This window comes from Palaemon carinicauda, chromosome 15 (genome assembly GCF_036898095.1).
Source record: "Palaemon carinicauda isolate YSFRI2023 chromosome 15, ASM3689809v2, whole genome shotgun sequence".
In the NCBI taxonomy this organism is placed as follows: domain Eukaryota; kingdom Metazoa; phylum Arthropoda; class Malacostraca; order Decapoda; family Palaemonidae; genus Palaemon; species Palaemon carinicauda.
In genome coordinates, this window is record NC_090739.1 from 106,236 (window position 1) to 128,619 (window position 22,384).

Here is a 22,384-nt window from a genome sequence, read left to right on the forward strand (position 1 = left end):
CTTATAAAACATACTTTTTACCATAGAACGAGATCGTGTTTGGTTTTTACCGAGCTAATAAAACATACTTTTTACCACAGAACGAGATAGTGTATGGTTTTACCGAGCTTACAAAACATACTTTTTACCACAGAACGAGATAGTGTATGGTTTTTACCGAGCTTATAAAACATACTTTTTACCACAGAATGAGATGGCGTATGGTTTTTACCGAGCTTATAAAACATACATTTTTACCACAGAATGATATAGTGTATGGTTTTACCGTGCTTATAAAATATACTTTCCACCACAGAATGAGATAGTGTATGGATTTTACCAAGCTTATAAAACATACTTTTTACCACAGAATGAGATAGTGTATGGTTTTACCGAACTTATAAAACATACTTGTTACAAGTTCCAAACATCCCTTCGAAGCTTTTAAAACAGCAGAGAAAATGTCTGAAGAAAGAAACAGCGGATGCAATGCCATAACTCACGACAGCTTTTAAATTTTATTCAGCTACGAGTTTACCTTAAAATATACGATGATAAATTTGTGGAATGACTTAAGAAACAGATAAAGAAGAATAGACAAAATGAACCATCTCCAAAAAAATACGAACAAAATATGTGCAATACAGTAGAAGTGGATAAAAAAATTTCTGAAAGGCAGAGAAAAAGATAAATTTAGAAAATAGTGGAAAAAGAGAGAGTACGAATTTCTCTCCTGGAGCTAAATTGCTTGGAGAAGGAAAGCTGAAATTGATGGAAGAAAGGAAAGAACAAATTGATGTAAAAGTTGAAACTGTTGGTACACAAAAATGCTCTTGAGGGCTAAAAGTATTAGAAAGGAAACAAATTCAGTAAAAGATTAAAAAGGTCTACAAATAAGAAAGAGTAAATGCTAGAATAAGTTAAATGAAATTAGAAAATGTGGAAGGAAAATGGGTGGAATAATTCCTGGATTATAAAAGGCAATGTAAAATTAAAGCAGTAACACACACTGGCAAGTAAATAAATACTATTATCATTATTGTTATTACTTGCTAAGCTACAACCCTAGTTGGAAAAGCAGAATTCTATAAGCCCAGGGGCCCCAACAGGGAAAATAGCCCAGTGAGGAAAGAAAAACAAGGAAAAATAAAATATCTTAAGAACAGTAACATAACAAATAATTATTTCATATATAAACTATAAAAACTTTAATAAAATAAGAAGAGAAATTAGATAGAATAGTGTGCCCGAGTGTACCCACAAGCTAGAGAACTCTAACTAGACTTTTTGAAAGGAAATTTCAAATATTGCAATAAAAAGAGAGGGGGGGGGGGAGTCAGTGTACATTAGATAAATTGTCTGTACGAAATCATCATCTCCTCCTACGCCTATTGACGCAAAGGGCCTCGGTTAGATTTCGCCAGTCGTCTCTGTCTTAACTTTTAATTCAATAATTCTCCACTCATCATATCCCACTTCACGCTTCATAGTTCTAAGCCCTGTAGGCCTGGGGGTCTTCCAACTCTTCTAGTCCCTTGTGGAGTCCAGTTAAATGCTTGGTGAACTAATCTATGCTGCAAGAAAATAGCCAATGATGAAATGGAAATTTTAAATATTTCGCGTAATCTGACAAAGATTAGGGAAATCTAGATATAGTCGCTGAGTTTATAAACGAGCAAATAATATTTTTCTAAACAGCACTTCGTAAAATGAATAAAAAATGTTTCTGATCACGTCTTTACAAGCTCAGCGAATATATTTTCCAAGCAGCGTTGCCAACAGTTTATCCGTTACTAAATACAACGTTATCTACTGCTACAATGTACAGCTACCAGACGTCTCTTTGACTTCCCCTATGAATTAATGAACCCAACTGTACTGTACTAACTGTGTGTCACACGATCGTACATAAATTATTTTGTATATATTATGCTTGTATCTGCGCTCTTCCCTCGCACTAAAAAGAACCAGAATAAACATGTCTGCGTGTCGCCTATGTAACATTGTCATTTTCTCGAACATGTAATTTCCTGTTGCCTTGAAGTTTTGTATATAAAGGAGAGTGTTCTTTAATAAAGTTACTCAAACTTACAAACTTCTATACGTTCGCATCCACTGGAGTTCTGCCTCACTTTTATTTTGCTTCGTCGTATACAGTATCGTTTCTTTAGGGAATATTCTTTCTTTAAAGGTTTAAAGGCCGCTCATGAATGGTAGAGGCAAGGGACAGTGACATTGTCCAATCAAGCAGGACAATACCCCAAACTGACCATATATACATATGATCAGCGCCCAAGCCCCTCTCCATCCAAGCTAGGACCAAGGAGGGCCAGGCAATGGCTGCTGATGACTCAGCAAAGACAGACCTATAGACTGCCTCAAGATCCCAGTCTTAGCTCACAAGGATGGTGAGGTTGCAGCGACCAAAGGAACTAACGAGTTTGAGCGGGATTCGAACCCCAGTCTGGCGTTCAACAGTCAGGGACGTTATCACATCAGCCACCACAATAGGTAAGACACTACTGCTGCCCTGTAACGCTGTAAGTTAGTATTTCCAATTGGTTTGAAGATATATATATATATATATATATATATATATATATATATATATATATATATATATATATATATATATATATATATATAGGACAATGCTCAAGACTGACCATATATACATATGATCAGCGCTCAAGCACCCTCTCCCTCCAAGCTAGGACCAAGGAGGGCCAGGCAATGGCTGCTGATGACTCAGCAAAGACAGACCTATAGACTCCCTCAAAACCCCACTCTTAGCTCACAAGGATAGTGAGGTTGCAGCGGCCAAAGGAACTAATGAGTTTGAACGGGATTCGAACTCCATTCTGGCGTTCAACAGTCAGGGACGTTATCATATCGGCCACCACAATATATGACACTTCTGGTCAGGGTTGCCAGGTTTTTCCAAATGAGAAAAGGCCAACGTCTGATCAATTGCAGTTTTAATAGGCCAACCTAACAGTAGAAAAAGGCCAAAAATATAGTATTTAAGGCTAACCAGTTTTAAAAAGGCCAAATTTGGGTATCTAGCACCAAAAAAGGCCAAATTTGGAGGTTTTTTGGGCCGGAAAAAGGCTAACCTGGCAACCCTGCTACTGATGGCCTTTAATGCCGTAGGTTAGTATTTCCAATTACTTTGAAGATACTGGCATTTTCTTGATATATCTTCATCTTATAGTCTTGTTTCTTAAGGGAATAGATAAGACACTGATTCTGGCTTGTGACGGTATAAGTTACTTTTTTTTAATTGCTTTAAAGATACAGGTATTCTTTTAATCTCTCAATATATAAAAAAGTTTTGGTATTATCATTAATGATCTTGATCTGAGTTATCTTTCCCAACTTTTCATTTGTATTTCTGAAGGCATTTTGTCATTGATTGTTTAACTGGAAAGTAATTTCTCATTATCAAAAACAAATCATTAATAAAAATTACTTTTCATACAAAACTAAAGCTAAACAAAATGACGAATGACGGGAAATCCAGTAAATAAAAAGCAAATGTAAATAAATGTACACAGATAAAAAGAAAAATAACGTAAATAAATGTAAAAAACAGAAGTAATAAATCACCATATAATTTGATAAAAAAAAAACGCAAGCCCCACTGAGAAACAGAAAAAAGACACCCATGATAATTGAAAAGGAAAAAGACGCCTGAAAATAAAAGAAATCTCTCCTTCCTTCACAAAAGGAGGACGAAGAGAGAGAGAGAGAGAGAGAGAGAGAGAGAGAGAGAGAGAGAGAGAGAGAGAGAGAGAGAGATTCACTTACCAGTTCTTCTCGATTATAAAATGAGCCAAAATTAGAATTTGATTCTATTTCCAAGTCTATTGCTATTTTTTTCCCTCTATTGGACAGACCCATTCGCATCTATAAAAACATCATGAACTGAGAGAGAGAGAGAGAGAGAGAGAGAGAGAGAGAGAGAGAGAGAGAGAGAGAGAGAGAGAGAGAGAGATGGAGAAGAAACGACTGCCATTAGAGAACACGGTCGGAGGATTAATTGTGATGGTAGAGGCCATAGATAAAGTTCCCTACTCGGGAGATACGCCCCCTACCCATAGATGTTGTGAAGGGAGGGGGGGGGGGGAGATGCCGGCGTAATTTTCAGGCCCATTTTCGTCGTGATCCCGAAGGAGAGGAAAAGAAACGGCTCCACTAATGACAACAGCTTGTGTCGGTGTTTGTTTGTTTGTTTATTTGTGTGATTTGGTGTTAAATTACGATTGAGAGAATTTAAGTATTGTTTTCTAGTGCACAATTCTTATATGATTTAAGAATTGTAAGAATTTAAGCATGGTTTTCTAATGCAAAATTCTTATATGATTTAAGAATTGTAAGATTTTAAGTATTGTTTTCTAATGCATAATTCTTATATGATTTAAGAATTGTAAGATTTTAAGAATTGTAAGATTTTAAGTATTGTTTTCTAATGCATAATTCTTATATGATTTAAGAATTGTAAGATTTTAAGCATGGTTTTCTAATGCATAATTCTTATATGATTTAAGAATTGTAAGATTTTAAGCATGGTTTTCTAATGTAAAATTCTTATATGATTTAAAAATTGTAAGATTTTAAACATTGTTTTCTATTGCATAATTCTTATATGATTTAAGAATTGTAAGAATTTAAGCATGGTTTTCTAATGCACAATTCTTATATGATTTAAGAATTGTAAGATTTTAAGTATTGTCTTCTAATGCAAAATTCTTATATGATTTAAGATGTGTCATGTTTCTAAATGAAATATATAATTATTATCATTATTATAGTAAATTCCTTTATGTCAGGAATTAATATTGTATTATTTGCATAACTTTTATACAATATAAGATGTGTCATTTTTCTAAATGAAACAATTATTATCCTTCATCTGGTAGATTCCTTTATGTCATGAATTAAATATTGTATTACATAATGGTTAGCTTTTGAATATCAGCTGTATGTTGGAGAAAATATTTGTATATTATACTTATGCACCAATGTATGATTTGTATGTTATATTTTCAATAAGATGTAAATCTATAACACTAATCTGCAGTAAAAGAGCAACATGGATACGAGAGCAAAACCAAAGTAAAGGATATCCTAACTTGGAGTGAAAAACCAAAGTACAGGATATCCTAACTTGGAGGGAAAAACCACAGTAAAGGATATCCTAACTTGGAGGGAAAAACCAAAGTACAGGATATCCTAACTTGGAGGGAAAAACCACAGTAAAGGATATCCTAACTTGGAGGGAAAAACCAAAGTACAGGATATCATAACTTGGAGTGAAAAACTAAAGTTAAGGATATCATAACTTGGAGGGAAAAACTAAAGTAAAGGATATCATAACTTGGAGGGAAAAACTAAAGTTAAGGATATCATAACTTGGAGGGAAAAACTAAAGTTAAGGATATCATAACTTGGAGGGAAAAACTAAAGTTAAGGATATCATAACTTGGAGTGAAAAACCAAAGTAAAGGATATCATAACTTGGAGGGGGAAAAAATGATCTATACAACGTAACTATAATTTGAAATCATTGCCGAAAATATTATGACACTGATTAATTAATATTGAATATTTCTAAGAAACGGCCTAAAAGTAGAGTTTTTCTCATTCATACTTCCATAAAAATTTCGGACATCAAATAAATCAATGTTTCTGCCCTTTTCACCCAAAATGAAAACTGTAAACCAATTTCATGGAACTAGTAAAGACGTATAGTATGCAAATGTTGCTTTCAGATTAATATTTCTATTATTACTAGGTAAGCTAAAACCCTCGTTGGGAAAGCAGGATGCTATAGGCCTACGGGGTCCAACAGGGAAAATTAACCCAGTGATGAAATGAAATAAGGAAAAAAAAAAAAACTACAAGAGAATTAATGAACAATTAAAATAAAATATTTCGAGAACAATATCAACATTAAAACAGATCTTTCATATTATAAACAATATTATTATTATTATTACTATCCAAGCTACAACCCTAGTTGGAAAAGCAAGATGCTATAAGCCCAGGGGCTCCAACAGGGAAAAATAGCCCAGTGAGGAAAGGAAATAAGGAAATAAATAAATGAAGAGAACAAATTAACAATAAATTATTCTAAAATAAGTAACAACGTCAAAACAGACATGTCATATATAAACTATTAACAACATCAAAAAGAAATATGTCATAAATAAACTATAAAAAAACTCATGTCCGCCTGGTCAACAAAAAAGCATTTGCTCCAACTTTGAACTTTTGAAGTTTTACTGATTCAACCACCCGATTAGGAAGATCATTCCACAACTTGGTAACAGCTGGAATAAAACTTCTAGAGTACTGCGTAGTACTGAGCCTCGTGATGGAGAAGGCCTGGCTATTAGAATTAACTGCCTGCCTAGTATCTCAGCCTGTTCAACATAAAAACATTTACTACAATTTGAACTGACTGAGAATGGACCAAATTAATATAATTTTGAGAAATGGACCAGCTGGCTATCATAACCTGGAAAAAGTCAATCCTTGCAACATCAGGGTTGCATAGCATGATTTAGCAACTGTCAAGTCCTTTAAGTAGCGACTACAATTGCCATAATATTTCACAGGCACCAGATGCCGGACGGACTTTCACTCCAAGATGAAATGTTAAAAAGATAATCAAATTAACCAGAGCAAAAGGAGGATCATCATCATCATCATCATCATCAAGATTATTATTATTATTATTACTTGCTAAGCTACAACCCTAGTTGGAAAATCAGGATGCTATAAGCTCAGGGGCTCCAACAGGGAAAATAGCCCAGTGAGGAAAGGAAACAAGGCAAAATGAAATATTTTAAGAACTAAGAAATAGATATCTCCTAAATGAATCATAAAAACTTTAACAAAACAAGAGGAGGAAAAATAAGATAGAATAGTGTGCCTGAGTGTACCCTCAAGCTAGAGAACTATAACCCAAGACAGTGGAAGACCATGGTACAGAGGCGATGGCACTACCTAAGACTAGAGAACAATGGTTTGATTTGGAGTGTCTTTCTCCTAGGACCTAGAAGAACTGCTTACCATGGCTAAAGAGTCTCTTCTACCTTTACCAAGAGGAAAGTGGCCACTGAACAATTACTGTGCAGTAGTTAACCCCTTGAACGAGGAAGAATAGTGTGCCAGAGTGTACCCTAAAGCAAGAGAACTCGAACCCAGGACAATGGAAGACCATGGTCCAGATGCTATGGCACTACTCAAGACTAGAGAACAATGGTTTAACTTTGAAGTGACCTTCTCCTAGAAGAACTGCTTACCATAGCTAAAGAGTCTCTTCTACCCTTACCAAGAAGAAAGTAGCCACTGAACAATTAAAGTGCAGTAGTTAACCCCTTGAACGAGGAAGAAATGTTTGGTAATTTCAGTGTTGTCAGGTGGATGAGGACAGAGGAGAATATGTAAATAATAGGCCAGATTATTCGTTGGGTATGTGTAAGCAATGAGAAAGTGAACCATAACCAGAGAGAAGGATCCAATGTAGTACTGTCTGACCAGTCAAAAGACCCAGTAATTCTCTAGCGATAGTATCTCAACGGGTGGCTGATGCCCTGGCCAACCACCTACCATAAAAGGAAATAGCCTTTTTATTATTTTTATTATTATTAATTGCTAAGCTACAACCCTAATTGGAAAAGCAGAATGCTATAAGCCCAGGGGCTCCAACAGGGAAAATAGCACAGTGAGGAAAAAAACAATGAAAAAATAAATAAGAATAATAAAATAAATATCTCCTATGTAAACTATAGAAACTTTAACATAACATGAGGAAGAGAAATTAGATAGAATAGTGTGCCCGTGAGTACCCTCAAGCAAGAGAACTCTAACACAAGATAGTGGAAGACCATGGTACAGAGGCTTTATACTGGGACATAGCCTTTAAAATGGGACAGCCTTTATACTGGGACATAGCCTTTATAACAGGACATAACCTTTATAATGGGACATAGCCTTTATAATATATATCAGTAGGGATTTTCATTTCCTTTAATAAGGGGAGAAAACGTACGTATAATTAGCAAGGCTAATGAGGCAAAAAATAGAGGGGGCCTCTGCCTATATAATTAGTGTGTCACTAGGTTAATTTCGTCCCTTTAACGAGGAAATATACGCGCAAATTAGCCGGGCACATTATACTATAATTCATTCGGACGGAAGGACACGCTTCAGGGACTTGAATAATTTCCAAGACTGGATGTGATTACTGGCCTGCCTCATTATCAAAAGAGGAAGCCATCCTTTCGACACAGGATAACAATGGATAGAACATGGTTTTGATAATTACAATGCTTATGCTAATGAGAAAAATTCTCTCTCTTCCTTTCTCTCATTCATAATTATAATGCTTGTGATAATACAAAGAAATTTCTCTCATTTATAATTAAAATGCTTATACTAATAATAAGAAAATCTTCTTCTTTGTCTCTCTTATGATATATATATATATATATATATATATATATATATATATATATATATATATATATATATACATATATATATATATATATATATATATATATATATATATATATATATATACACACACACATATATATATATATATATATATATATATATATATATATATACACATATATATATGTATATATAGATTTATATATATACATATACAGTATATATATGTTTATATGGATTTATATATATACATATACAGTATATATATATATATATATATATATATATATATATGTATATATATATATATATATATATATATATACATATATATATATATAATAGAGACGTAAAAAAGCAGGAATAGTCAAAGAAAGGTAAATAGAATGTTTCCATTCTTCTATTCTCTAGTATCTGCTGAGTCATCAGCAACCATTGCCTGGTCCTACTTGGTCCTAGCTTGATGCAGAGGTGGCTTGGGCGCTGATCATATGTATATATGGACAGTCTCTAAGGCAATGTCCTGTCCCTTGCCTCTGCCCTTCATGAGCAACCATTAAGTCTTTCTTATCAGCTAGGTTTCGGGCAGTTTATCCCAAATTCACGATTTACTCTAATATATACTGAGTGTATGAAAATCCACGCCAATTAATACATGTTAGGGTCAAAGGTCAAAGTCGAGCAAACGGTCGAGAAATAAGCTGCCGCGGCGGAGATCTGCGCTCTACTGAGTGTCCCTCTAGTTCTAATAGTCTTTATGGCATTTGGTTAAATCAATATATTATTTTGAATAAAAACAGAAATCAGTTTGTGTGATAAGTATTATCTATTGTATGTTTCAATCTGTTATTTCTGAGTAAGTCTTAGAATATTAAAGTAATCATTAAAACTAATATAATTATTATTAGAATATTTGCCATTATCATCAATATTAAACTTCTTATCGAAATAGCTGACTTACAGAAAGTTACACGAAAGATTGTTACCACAAATTGAAGGGTGCAAAAAGAAACAGCTTATAAAAGTAGAAAATGACAATTTGAAAAACAGACTGCAAAGAAAGTTCAAAAGTGGATTAAGGGAATAATTTTAATAATTTAAATATTAATTTTAATAAATTTGAAATTTTTTTTTTTAATAATTTTACTGTGAAGGTCTAACTTCAAAAGTGGACATATTTCTGTCCTAATTGTAAAAAACCAAGACAGAAATAAAAGCCTAATTCGTATTGCTCCATCCAAAATTGAAAATATATAACTTGAACGGCAGTACTCTAAAGGTATCACATATATAAAAACAAAAGTTTATACGCAAATCATAAGTGTATCAAGACATAAATCGATTTTTCTTTTAGAAATATTCAGGAGAGCTTAATTAATAAATTTCCGACAAGGTATGACAATGAAACAATATCCAACAGATTTTGTAGATTTGGGAACAAAACCCTCAGAAGAATATTGGGAGTTGAATAGCAGGACAGGATTAGAAATGAAACTATAAGAGATTACTTAAATGACATATGCGGATGAGATCATGGTGAGGGGTACATGGAGATGGTTTGGGCATGTTCTTCACATTCCCCAAGAGAGATTAGTTCACCAAACTTTCAACTGGGCTCCACAAGGCACTAGAAGAGTTGGAAGACCCAGGCCTACGTGGCTAAGGACTACGAAGCGTGAAGTAAGAGATGATGAATGGAGAAATATTGATTTAAAAGCTCAAGTTAGAGACTACTGTCGAAATCTAACCAAGGGCTTTACGTCAAAAGGCGTAGGAGGAGATGATGATTATGATAAACATGTACAGCATGTGACGTACACCAAGTTTACTGATGGTTACTGTCTTATATTATTTCAAAAGAGAATTGAATGCAAAAATAATGCACGTTTTTTTTTTTACAAGTGGAACTAAACACTTGCAAATATGACATTTGAGACTTATGAAAGAAAGATAAAAATCACTTATATAGATACATTTCTTCGTTACAATTATCATATCAAAAAGATTTTCAAAGGTTTATGAGTTTTGACAATTACACTACTAATCAATTATGAAGAAAAAAGAAAAAACACATACACAAGAGAAAAGAGAAATGAGATAAATAATCAGTTAATGAAAAAAAAACCAGATGACGCAAAACCGTAAAAAGATAAGCAATGAAAAAGGCAGAACAAAATATTAAATAAATGATCAGTTTAAGAAAATCAGATGATACAAAATCCGTGAAAAAATAATCAATGAAAAAAGCCGGACAAAAGATTAAACAAATGATGTGTTTATAAAAACAGATGACACAAAACCGTAGAAGCGAGACAATAAAAAAATAAAAAACAAAATATTAAATAAATGATCAGTTTATGAAAAAATCAAATGACGCGAAACCGTAAAAAGAGAAACAGTGAAAAAAGCAGAATCAAAAAGGTAACTGACAAAACAACGCTTAAAAAGAACAATGATCAAAACGAAGCCGGAAATCTAAACAATACATCAATCAAGAGGAATCAAAAGAGAGATCGAAAGTAAAGCAGCATCCAAAACAACAAACATCAAAAGATGGAAGCTTTAGTTAATACAAAAGCTTTTCCAAATGCATTTTAATCTCGACTCCTTTGGTCTGTGAGCTCCTTCAGATACAGATATTGATGGAGTCAGTCTCTCTCTCTCTCTCTCTCTCTCTCTCTCTCTCTCTCTCTCTCTCTCTCTCTCTCTCGCTGGATTGACAGCAATTTAGGTTAATATATTATTACCTTTACTTAATAGATACTAGAATGAGCGAGTGTGTATACACAGTCGTACGCACGCACATTTTTAAATCTAGGTGTCACTACAAAAGTGAGGTTGCTTGTGTGCAAGTGTATACTTATGTATATATATATATATATATATATATATATATATATATATATATATATATATATATATATATATATATATGTATATGTATGTATATATGCGTATATATATATATATATACATATATATATTTATATATATATATATATATATATATATATATATATATATATAAGTATGCATATATGTATATATGTGTATGTATGTATATAAATGTATATATATGTATATATATATATATATATATATATATATATATATATATATATTATATATATATATATATATATATATATATATATATATATATACATACCCACATACACACTCATACATAACATATAAAAAAGTTCCCCAAATAACTTCATAAATTAAACAAAATTTAAATATTGCACACTGACCTTTTGTGCATCCTATATGCATGATTGCAAGCTCGTACTATTTATAAGATGCAATAAACTTATCATAGTTACTACAAACATACTTGCAATAGCAACTTTAACGCTGACCTTCAGTTCCCCTAAACCATGCCCAAGTGTTTGAGATATAAATTTCCTAAAACCTTTCCATATAGTCCAACCCATCTTCACGCATCCTGAGCAATAAAGAAGGTCGCCCTTGGCCTTTGTTCACTCTTAGGGAATACAGTCCACTATCTCTGAGCTCTTTAACCCGTACATTATCAGGACTATGGTATCAGAATATCTTCCTTTGATCAAACCTTTCTTCTGTCCATAAGCTCTCTTGGTTATAGATTTTTCAATAAAGAGGGGTAACGTACTAAATCGGTTCAATGTTATAGATGCTATCTGGACAAAGTTCTGGCAGTAATTTTAGCCTTTTGGGAACGTTGTAAACGTTATACAGGCTGTCAGAGCAAAAATCTGACAGTAATTGTAGCCTTCTGGGGCGTTGGTAGACTCTATAGAGGCTGTCTGAGCAAAAATCTGACAGTAATTGTAGCCTGTTAGCGTTGTAAACGCTATAGAGGCTGTCAGAAAAAAAATCTGACAGTAATTGTAGCCTGTTAGCTTTGTAAACGCTATAGAGGCTGTCAGAACAAAAATCTGACAGTAATTGTAGCCTGTTAGCTTTGTAAACGTTATACAGGCTGTCAGAGCAAAAATCTGACAGTAATTGTAGCCTGTTAGCGTTGTAAACGCTATAGAGGCTGTCAGAACAAAAATCTGACAGTAATTGTAGCCTGTTAGCTTTGTAAACGTTATACAGGCTGTCAGAGCAAAAATCTGACAGTAATTGTAGCCTGTTAGCGTTGTAAACGCTATAGAGGCTGTCAGAGCAAGCATCTGGCAGTAATTTTAGCCTTTTGGGAATGTTGTAAACGTTATACAGGCTGTCAGAGCAAAAATCTAACAGTAATTGTAGCCTTCTGTTAGCGTTGTAAACGCTATAGAGGCTGTCTGAGCAAAGATCTTCCAGTAATTTTAGCCTTTTGGGAATGTTGTAAACGTTATACAGGCTGTCAGAGCAAAAATCTGACAGTAATTGTGGCCTGTTAGCGTTGTAAACGCTATAGAGGCTGTCAGAGTAAATATCTGACAGTAATTGTAACCTGTTAGCGTTGTAAACGCTATAGAGGCTGTCAGAGCAAACATCTGACAGTAATTGTAGCCTTCTGTTAGCGTTGTAAACGCTATAGAGGCTGTCAGAGCAAACATCTGACAGTAATTGTAGCCTTCTGTTAGCGTTGTAAACGCTATAGAGGCTGTCTGAGCAAAGATCTGCCAGTAATTTTAGCCTTTTGGAAATGTTGTAAACGCTATAGAGGCTCCCTGAGCAAAGATCTGCCAGTAATTTTAGCCTTTTGGAAATGTTGTAAACGCTATAGAGGCTGTCTGAGCAAAGATCTGCCAGTAATTTTAGCCTTTTGGAAATGTTGTAAACGCTATAGAGGCTGTCTGAGCAAAGATCTGCCAGTAATTTTAGCCTTTTGGAAATGTTGTAAACGCTATAGAGGCTCCCTGAGCAAAGATCTGCCAGTAATTTTAGCCTTTTGGAAATGTTGTAAACGCTATAGAGGCTGTCTGAGCAAAGATCTGCCAGTAATTTTAGCCTTTTGGAAATGTTGTAAACGCTATAGAGGCTGTCTGAGCAAAGATCTGCCAGTAATTTTAGCCTTTTGGAAATGTTGTAAACGCTATAGAGGCTGTCTGAGCAAAGATCTTCCAGTAATTTTAGCCTTTTGGGAATGTTGTAAACGTTATACAGGCTGTCAGAGCAAAAATCTGACAGTAATTGTGGCCTGTTAGCGTTGTAAACGCTATAGAGGCTGTCAGAGTAAATATCTGACAGTAATTGTAACCTGTTAGCGTTGTAAACGCTATAGAGGCTGTCAGAGCAAACATCTGACAGTAATTGTAGCCTTCTGTTAGCGTTGTAAACGCTATAGAGGCTGTCTGAGCAAAGATCTGCCAGTAATTTTAGCCTTTTGGAAATGTTGTAAACGCTATAGAGGCTCCCTGAGCAAAGATCTGCCAGTAATTTTAGCCTTTTGGAAATGTTGTAAACGCTATAGAGGCTGTCTGAGCAAAGATCTGCCAGTAATTTTAGCCTTTTGGAAATGTTGTAAACGCTATAGAGGCTGTCTGAGCAAAGATCTGCCAGTAATTTTAGCCTTTTGGAAATGTTGTAAACGCTATAGAGGCTCCCTGAGCAAAGATCTGCCAGTAATTTTAGCCTTTTGGAAATGTTGTAAACGCTATAGAGGCTGTCTGAGCAAAGATCTGCCAGTAATTTTAGCCTTTTGGAAATGTTGTAAACGCTATAGAGGCTCCCTGAGCAAAGATCTGCCAGTAATTTTAGCCTTTTGGAAATGTTGTAAACGCTATAGAGGCTGTCTGAGCAAAGATCTGCCAGTAATTTTAGCCTTTTGGAAATGTTGTAAACGCTATAGAGGCTGTCTGAGCAAAGATCTGCCAGTAATTTTAGCCTTTTGGAAATGTTGTAAACGCTATAGAGGCTCCCTGAGCAAAGATCTGCCAGTAATTTTAGCCTTTTGGAAATGTTGTAAACGCTATAGAGGCTGTCTGAGCAAAGATCTGCCAGTAATTTTAGCCTTTTGGAAATGTTGTAAACGCTATAGAGGCTGTCTGAGCAAAGATCTGCCAGTAATTTTAGCCTTTTGGGAATGTTGTAAACGTTATACAGGCTGTCAGAGCAAAAATCTGACAGTAATTGTGGCCTGTTAGCGTTGTAAACGCTATAGAGGCTGTCAGAGTAAATATCTGACAGTAATTGTAACCTGTTAGCGTTGTAAACGCTATAGAGGCTGTCAGAGCAAACATCTGACAGTAATTGTAGCCTTCTGTTAGCGTTGTAAACGCTATAGAGGCTGTCTGAGCAAAGATCTGCCAGTAATTTTAGCCTTTTGGAAATGTTGTAAACGCTATAGAGGCTCCCTGAGCAAAGATCTGCCAGTAATTTTAGCCTTTTGGAAATGTTGTAAACGCTATAGAGGCTGTCTGAGCAAAGATCTGCCAGTAATTTTAGCCTTTTGGAAATGTTGTAAACGCTATAGAGGCTGTCTGAGCAAAGATCTGCCAGTAATTTTAGCCTTTTGGAAATGTTGTAAACGCTATAGAGGCTCCCTGAGCAAAGATCTGCCAGTAATTTTAGCCTTTTGGAAATGTTGTAAACGCTATAGAGGCTGTCTGAGCAAAGATCTGCCAGTAATTTTAGCCTTTTGGAAATGTTGTAAACGCTATAGAGGCTGTCTGAGCAAAGATCTGCCAGTAATTTTAGCCTTTTGGAAATGTTGTAAACGCTATAGAGGCTGTCTGAGCAAAGATCTTCCAGTAATTTTAGCCTTTTGGGAATGTTGTAAACGTTATACAGGCTGTCAGAGCAAAAATCTGACAGTAATTGTGGCCTGTTAGCGTTGTAAACGCTATAGAGGCTGTCAGAGTAAATATCTGACAGTAATTGTAACCTGTTAGCGTTGTAAACGCTATAGAGGCTGTCAGAGCAAACATCTGACAGTAATTGTAGCCTTCTGTTAGCGTTGTAAACGCTATAGAGGCTGTCTGAGCAAAGATCTGCCAGTAATTTTAGCCTTTTGGAAATGTTGTAAACGCTATAGAGGCTCCCTGAGCAAAGATCTGCCAGTAATTTTAGCCTTTTGGAAATGTTGTAAACGCTATAGAGGCTGTCTGAGCAAAGATCTGCCAGTAATTTTAGCCTTTTGGAAATGTTGTAAACGCTATAGAGGCTGTCTGAGCAAAGATCTGCCAGTAATTTTAGCCTTTTGGAAATGTTGTAAACGCTATAGAGGCTCCCTGAGCAAAGATCTGCCAGTAATTTTAGCCTTTTGGAAATGTTGTAAACGCTATAGAGGCTGTCTGAGCAAAGATCTGCCAGTAATTTTAGCCTTTTGGAAATGTTGTAAACGCTATAGAGGCTGTCTGAGCAAAGATCTGCCAGTAATTTTAGCCTTTTGGAAATGTTGTAAACGCTATAGAGGCTGTCTGAGCAAAGATCTGCCAGTAATTTTAGCCTTTTGGAAATGTTGTAAACGCTATAGAGGCTCCCTGAGCAAAGATCTGCCAGTAATTTTAGCCTTTTGGAAATGTTGTAAACGCTATAGAGGCTGTCTGAGCAAAGATCTGCCAGTAATTTTAGCCTTTTGGAAATGTTGTAAACGCTATAGAGGCTCCCTGAGCAAAGATCTGCCAGTAATTTTAGCCTTTTGGAAATGTTGTAAACGCTATAGAGGCTGTCTGAGCAAAGATCTGCCAGTAATTTTAGCCTTTTGGAAATGTTGTAAACGCTATAGAGGCTGTCTGAGCAAAGATCTGCCAGTAATTTTAGCCTTTTGGAAATGTTGTAAACGCTATAGAGGCTGTCTGAGCAAAGATCTTCCAGTAATTTTAGCCTTTTGGGAATGTTGTAAACGTTATACAGGCTGTCAGAGCAAAAATCTGACAGTAATTGTGGCCTGTTAGCGTTGTAAACGCTATAGAGGCTGTCAGAGTAAATATCTGACAGTAATTGTAACCTGTTAGCGTTGTAAACGCTATAGAGGCTGTCAGAGCAAACATCTGACAGTAATTGTAGCCTTCTGTTAGCGTTGTAAACGCTATAGAGGCTGTCAGAGCAAACATCTGACAGTAATTGTAGCCTTCTGTTAGCGTTGTAAACGCTATAGAGGCTGTCTGAGCAAAGATCTGCCAGTAATTTTAGCCTTTTGGAAATGTTGTAAACGCTATAGAGGCTCCCTGAGCAAAGATCTGCCAGTAATTTTAGCCTTTTGGAAATGTTGTAAACGCTATAGAGGCTGTCTGAGCAAAGATCTGCCAGTAATTTTAGCCTTTTGGAAATGTTGTAAACGCTATAGAGGCTGTCTGAGCAAAGATCTGCCAGTAATTTTAGCCTTTTGGAAATGTTGTAAACGCTATAGAGGCTCCCTGAGCAAAGATCTGCCAGTAATTTTAGCCTTTTGGAAATGTTGTAAACGCTATAGAGGCTGTCTGAGCAAAGATCTGCCAGTAATTTTAGCCTTTTGGAAATGTTGTAAACGCTATAGAGGCTCCCTGAGCAAAGATCTGCCAGTAATTTTAGCCTTTTGGAAATGTTGTAAACGCTATAGAGGCTGTCTGAGCAAAGATCTGCCAGTAATTTTAGCCTTTTGGAAATGTTGTAAACGCTATAGAGGCTGTCTGAGCAAAGATCTGCCAGTAATTTTAGCCTTTTGGAAATGTTGTAAACGCTATAGAGGCTGTCTGAGCAAAGATCTGCCAGTAATTTTAGCCTTTTGGAAATGTTGTAAACGCTATAGAGGCTCCCTGAGCAAAGATCTGCCAGTAATTTTAGCCTTTTGGAAATGTTGTAAACGCTATAGAGGCTGTCTGAGCAAAGATCTGCCAGTAATTTTAGCCTTTTGGAAATGTTGTAAACGCTATAGAGGCTCCCTGAGCAAAGATCTGCCAGTAATTTTAGCCTTTTGGAAATGTTGTAAACGCTATAGAGGCTCCCTGAGCAAAGATCTTCCAATAATTTTAGCCTTTTGGGAATGTTGTAAACGTTATACAGGCTGTCAGAGCAAAAATCTAACAGTAATTGTAGCCTTATGTTAGCGTTGTAAACGCTATAGAGGCTGTCTGAGCAAAGATCTTCCAGTAATTTTAGCCTTTTGGGAATGTTGTAAACGTTATACAGGCTGTCAGAGCAAAAATCTGACAGTAATTGTGGCCTGTTAGCGTTGTAAACGCTATAGAGGCTGTCAGAGTAAATATCTGACAGTAATTGTAACCTGTTAGCGTTGTAAACGCTATAGAGGCTGTCAGAGCAAACATCTGACAGTAATTGTAGCCTTCTGTTAGCGTTGTAAACGCTATAGAGGCTGTCTGAGCAAAGATCTGCCAGTAATTTTAGCCTTTTGGAAATGTTGTAAACGCTATAGAGGCTCCCTGAGCAAAGATCTGCCAGTAATTTTAGCCTTTTGGAAATGTTGTAAACGCTATAGAGGCTGTCTGAGCAAAGATCTGCCAGTAATTTTAGCCTTTTGGAAATGTTGTAAACGCTATAGAGGCTGTCTGAGCAAAGATCTGCCAGTAATTTTAGCCTTTTGGAAATGTTGTAAACGCTATAGAGGCTCCCTGAGCAAAGATCTGCCAGTAATTTTAGCCTTTTGGAAATGTTGTAAACGCTATAGAGGCTGTCTGAGCAAAGATCTGCCAGTAATTTTAGCCTTTTGGAAATGTTGTAAACGCTATAGAGGCTCCCTGAGCAAAGATCTGCCAGTAATTTTAGCCTTTTGGAAATGTTGTAAACGCTATAGAGGCTGTCTGAGCAAAGATCTGCCAGTAATTTTAGCCTTTTGGAAATGTTGTAAACGCTATAGAGGCTGTCTGAGCAAAGATCTGCCAGTAATTTTAGCCTTTTGGAAATGTTGTAAACGCTATAGAGGCTGTCTGAGCAAAGATCTGCCAGTAATTTTAGCCTTTTGGAAATGTTGTAAACGCTATAGAGGCTCCCTGAGCAAAGATCTGCCAGTAATTTTAGCCTTTTGGAAATGTTGTAAACGCTATAGAGGCTGTCTGAGCAAAGATCTGCCAGTAATTTTAGCCTTTTGGAAATGTTGTAAACGCTATAGAGGCTGTCTGAGCAAAGATCTGCCAGTAATTTTAGCCTTTTGGAAATGTTGTAAACGCTATAGAGGCTGTCTGAGCAAAGATCTGCCAGTAATTTTAGCCTTTTGGAAATGTTGTAAACGCTATAGAGGCTGTCTGAGCAAAGATCTGCCAGTAATTTTAGCCTTTTGGAAATGTTGTAAACGCTATAGAGGCTCCCTGAGCAAAGATCTGCCAGTAATTTTAGCCTTTTGGAAATGTTGTAAACGCTATAGAGGCTGTCTGAGCAAAGATCTGCCAGTAATTTTAGCCTTTTGGAAATGTTGTAAACGCTATAGAGGCTCCCTGAGCAAAGATCTGCCAGTAATTTTAGCCTTTTGGAAATGTTGTAAACGCTATAGAGGCTGTCTGAGCAAAGATCTGCCAGTAATTTTAGCCTTTTGGAAATGTTGTAAACGCTATAGAGGCTGTCTGAGCAAAGATCTGCCAGTAATTTTAGCCTTTTGGAAATGTTGTAAACGCTATAGAGGCTGTCTGAGCAAAGATCTTCCAGTAATTTTAGCCTTTTGGGAATGTTGTAAACGTTATACAGGCTGTCAGAGCAAAAATCTGACAGTAATTGTGGCCTGTTAGCGTTGTAAACGCTATAGAGGCTGTCAGAGTAAATATCTGACAGTAATTGTAACCTGTTAGCGTTGTAAACGCTATAGAGGCTGTCAGAGCAAACATCTGACAGTAATTGTAGCCTTCTGTTAGCGTTGTAAACGCTATAGAGGCTGTCAGAGCAAACATCTGACAGTAATTGTAGCCTTCTGTTAGCGTTGTAAACGCTATAGAGGCTGTCTGAGCAAATATCTGCCAGTAATTTTAGCCTTCTGGATGCGTTGTAAATGTTATAGATGTTGAGCAAAGATCTTTGTATACACACATAAACACATATGTTATTAAACATTATGTAAGCTATATTTAATTTCCCACCAGTAAGACCTTTCCACATTTTTATGTATTTTCCACTGACCGAAGACTCATAATAACTTACTTTACTCTAAGGGCTCCTTTTCTGGTCCTATACTGCAGGGGAACCCTACTCTCTACACGACCTCCACATGCTTTTCTGCTCCTATACTGCAGGGGAACCCTACTCTCTACAGGACCTCCAAAGTCATTTCATCATGTTCGTTCGAAAGCATTCAACATTTCATACCAACATATTGCTCGTTTATTGTCAAATCCACATTACCGAAGCACTTAGAGGACAAGAAAGTCTTCAGTTTCCTCTTGAAAAACTGAAGATGCGTATTGTATAGTCTCGGGGCTAGATATTTAAAGGTTCTAGAGCCTACAGTAGATATATATCTAGGTTACAATAATTTGAAATTATCTGTAATTATTCACGTGTCTATTGGCAGATATATCTTCATATCAATCTAAGTTTGGTATGAAAGTATAGTAAATGACAGTAGTAATTTCCCATTTAACAGTTTTACTGCCATTAGTTACTTAGTCAAAATTTGAAAAAGGAAGCTCCTTTTAAAATTACCCAAACTGTACACATTTGGTAATAATAATAATAATAATAATAATAATAATAATAAAGACAAAAATATTTTGATGAGAACTTTCCAATGTATAAAAACAATGTAGGGTTTGTGTGGTCTTGAAAAATTTTATTACATCAGAAGTTTCATTGAATTTTCTTGTAAATTATCATACCAATTTCCATTTCGAGCAATAAAGAGACCTGTTTAAGTTTATTTTATCTTATCTAAATAACGAGATATATTCTAAGAGTTGTGGCAGCCTACTGGAAACGTCCCTGCCTGGCTATCTGCTGGACAGGGGTTCGAAACTTGCTCAAGCTATGTAGTTTCTTATAGTATCTGCAACCTCACTATCCTTGTGAGCTAGGGTGGGGTGGGGGGGGAGAGCCTGTAAGGTGACCTGCTAATTCATCAGCAGCTATTACCTGGTCTTCCCTGGTCCTAGCTTGGGTGGAGGGGGGGGGGGCTTGGGCGGTGATCGTATGTATATATAGTCAGTCTTGAGGTCATTATCCTACTATACTCAATTTTTTTTTAGTGAGGCAGATTTGTACCGACTCGCAGGGGTGCCCTTTTAGCTCGGAAAATGTTTCCTGCTATCTGATTGGTTAGAATTATCTTGTCCAACCAATCAGCGATCAAGAAAATATTCCGAGCTAAAAAGACACCTCTGCGAGTCGAAAAAGAATTGCCTTGGCCCTTGCCTCTGCCATTCATAAGCAACCTTTAAACCTTTATGCTACAAGGGTACCCTATTTAAATACCCCCTTATAAACCAGTGACTAAAATTCGAGAGAGAGAGAGAGAGAGAGAGAGAGAGAGAGAGAGAGAGAGAGAGAGAGAGAGAGAGAGAGAGAGAGAGTGTGTGTGCTCTGATAGAAAAGCCATCCATGCTATTGCCTTTTACCCGTGTGTGTGTGTGTGTGTGTGTGTGAGAGAGAGAGAGAGAGAGAGAGAGAGAGAGAGAGAGAGAGAGAGAGAGAGAGAGAGATGCTGCAAAATGCTCAATTAAAAGATGAGAGAGAGAGAGAGAGAGAGAGGCTGCGAAATGCTCAATTGAGAGAGAGAGAGAGAGAGAGAGAGAGAGAGAGAGAGAGAGAGATGCTGCGAAATGCTAAATTAAAAGATGAGAGAGAGAGAGAGAGAGAGAGAGAGAGAGAGAGAGAGAGAGAGAGAGAGAGAGAGATGCTGCGATATGCTCAATTAAAAGATGGAGACAACAACAACAACAACAACAACAACAACAACAACAAAAATCCCGGTCCGATAACCCCGGGTTAACCAGAGAAAAGATTTTTGGCCCAAAGTTGAAGTCTCGAGATAAAACCTGGATCGTATCTTCTGCTCTGTTTCTGGCAGCCTCAGTCATCAGGACTTCTTAACCACGCAGTTTTATGCAGCCATTTCTCTTCATCTTCGTCGTATTATGCAAACCTAAGCGAAATGATTTATTGCTCGCATGAAAAAAAGACTCTTTGAAGTGTCCATCTTTCGCCCGAAAGTTTCCCACTGATACCGAAGGAAAAATATTGAAAAATTGCGTTTTACTGACACAATCATAAGGAACGAACTGAAAGTTGAGAACATGTGTTCAAGGCAGACAGAGATGCACAATAACTTGACAATATACAGAGGTAAATGGCAATAATGATAAAGAGGTAAATGGCAATGCCAGAGGAAAATGGCAATAATGATAGAGGCAAATGGCAATAATGACAGAGGAAAAGGGCAATAATGATAGAGGCAGATAGCAATAATGCCAGAGGAAAATGGCAATATTGGTCAAGAGGCAAATGGCACTAATGATAAAGAGGTAAATGGCAATGCCAGAGGAAAATGGTAATAATGATAGAGGCAAATGGCAATAATGCCAGAGGAAAATGGCAATAATGCCAGAGGAAAATGGCAATATTGATCAAGAGGCAAATGGCAATATTGATAAAGAGGCAAATGGCAATAATACCAGAGGTAAATGGCAATAATGCCAAAGGAAAATGGCAATAATGCCAGAGGAAAATGGCAATAATGCCAGAGGAGGATGGCAATAATGCCAGAGGAGGATGGCAATAATGTTAGAGGCAGATGAAAATAATGCTAGGGGAGAATGGCAATAATGATAAAGAGGCAAATGGCCATAGGGCCAGAGGAAAATGGCAATAATACCAGAGGAAAATGGCTATAATGGTAAAGAAGCAAATGACAATAATACCAGAGGAAAATAGCAATAATGATAGAGGCAGATGGCAATAATGCCAGAGGAAAATGGCAATAATGATAAAGAGTCAAATGGCAATAATGCCAGAGGTAAATGGCAATAATGCCAGGGGAAAATGGCAATTGAGGAAAATGGCAATAATGCTAAAGAGGATAATGGCAGCGGATAATGGCAATAATGATAAGAGGCAGATGAAAATAATCCTAGGGGAGACTGGCAATAAAGATAAAGAGGCA